Raw genomic sequence first — 2,386 nt, 5'->3', positions numbered from 1 at the left:
GTTAACTGTATAAGGTTTAAGCACAGAGGGGTTTTTTTAGGAGTTGTTGAGATGACAGTCTGGAGTTAGAAGAGACAGAGAAGATAAGTCTGTGGGTTGGGCTAGCCTGGTGTGAGAGAGAGAGAGAATTTGTTAAGAGGAGTCAGTCAAACAGTTGAGATAATCAGTCAGAAGGTATTAGGAAGGTATAGGCCGGTAAAGAAACTAAAGTTAACATACCAACAGGAATATTATCTGAGAAACCATAAACTTGTAAATGTTTGTAAAATAAACTTGTTTTGTTTTTGTTTTTTGTTCACTTTTAATAACTGACTGGACTCAGTGTTTCACCAGAGTGTAACTGGTTGGTGGCAGCGGGGAAGCGAGCACAGTGGTGGCACAGGGATCAATAGACCGTTAAACGTCCGGGGACCCTGTGTGGTTGCCACAAGAGGTCATGGTTAGTTTGATTCAGGGTTCTGCTTTCTTTGTCCTTACAACAGTCAAGTGAGAAAAGAGATTATGGTTAATTTAGAGGTTTACAAAAGGACACAAAATAACATTAGAAGAGTTTGCTGTATCAGGCCAATGGCCCATATACTCCAGCATCCTGCTCTCGCAATGGCCGAACTGTTGCCTGTCAGGAACCAGCAAGCAGGATTTGAGCACAAGGGCTCACAACTCCCTCCTGTGGTTTCCTGCAACTGGTATTCAGAAGTATTGCTGCCTTCAACTGGAGACAGAGGGTGGCCATTGTGGCTAGCAGCCAACAACAGCCCCCGGTCCACTAATTTGTCTAACCCTCTTTTAAAGGCATCCAGGTTGGTAGCCAGCACTGCCTCTTGTGGGAGCAAGTTCCAACGTTTAACTCTGCGTTGCATGGAGAAGTAATTTCATTTTTCAGTCCTGAATCTTCCAACACTCACCTTTATTGGATGCTAACAGGTTCTCCTGATATGAGAGAGGGAGAAAAACATTACTCCAACCACTGTCTCCATGCCGTATGAACTTCAATCATGTCAGCTCTGACTCGCCCTTTCCCTGAACTAAAAAGTCCCAAATGTTGCAACCTGTCTTCTCAGCACAGTCACTCCACCCCCCTTGATCTTACATTGTAGGAGGATATGAAGCTGCTCTTTGAACCTCAGTTTCAGGCCTACCAATCCAGATCATAAAGTTTGCTGATAGCATGTTATTGTAAACAGAGCCAGACCCATTGCAAGATTAAGCATTGAAGAACTGCAGGTTATGGGCAGTGATCTCTTCTTTGTAGGGTGGCACTGTGGTCTGAACCATTGAGTCTCTTGGGCTTGCGATCCAAGTGAGCTCCCATTGCCCTGTCCCAGCTTCTGTCAATCTAGCAGTTCGAAAGCATGCCAGTGCAAGTAGATAAATAGGTATCACTGTGATGGGAAGGTAGACAGCATTTCCGTGCACTCTGGCTTCTGTCACAGTGTTCCATTGCGCCAGAAGCAGTTTAGTCATGCTGGCCACATGATCCGAAAAGCTGTCTACAGACAAACACCAGCTCCCTTGGCCTGTAGCAATATGAGCGCCACAACCCCTTAGTCACCTTTGACTGAACTTAACCATCCAATGGTTAATTAACCTTTTATTTTTACCTGTAGGCAGGAAGGTGGAGAAATAACTGACATGGATGAATCCATATATGACCTTTGGGTTTGTGGGTTCCTGCAGAGATCCATCTTGTCTCTGATGCAGCTTAACATTTGCATGAAACTGCTGGAAGAGTTTTGTCTGGAAATTTCTCATGTGGTTTCATGGAGCCAATTCCTGGGGTGAGGAGCTCCCTCATTTGAAAGTCTTCAGGCAGAATCTTGACAGCCACCTGCTGAACATGCTGTATGGCTAGATTTCCTGCATCAGGCCAGATGGCATACAAAACTCCCTCCAGCTCTGTAGGATGCTGTGGATACTTCTCTCTCCCCTCCTCACATTATTTCAGGGAGGATGCGAAGGTCCTGCATTCTTGGCTGTCAGCAGACAGGATGTGGGTGCAGAAATGGAATATAAATTACAGTGGTATCTTGGGTTACATACTTCAGGTTACATTCGCTTCAGGTTACAGACTTCGCTAACCCAGAAATAGTACCTCAGGTTAAGAACTTTGCTTCAGGATGAGAACAGAAATCGTGCTCCGGCGGCGCGGCGGCGGCGGGAGGCCGCATTAGCTAATGTGGTGCTTCAGGTTAAGAACAGTTTCAGGTTAAGGACGGACCTCCGGAAGGAATTAAGTACTTAACCCGAGGTACCACTGTACTGGCAAAAGTGGGTCCGTTACCTGTTGCAACCCTTTCATATGCAACATTTGGCTGGTGCATAGAGATTAGAGTTTACCTGTTGCAATCATACACAAAGAGATGGTTCTGGGTAAGAAAATAATTGT

The sequence above is a fragment of the Podarcis gaigeae genome (genome assembly GCF_964106915.1).
Source record: "Podarcis gaigeae genome assembly, chromosome: 13".
Classification (NCBI taxonomy): domain Eukaryota; kingdom Metazoa; phylum Chordata; class Lepidosauria; order Squamata; family Lacertidae; genus Podarcis; species Podarcis gaigeae.
The sequence above is the reverse complement of the archived record's forward strand: the minus strand, read 5'-3'. Positions refer to the sequence as shown.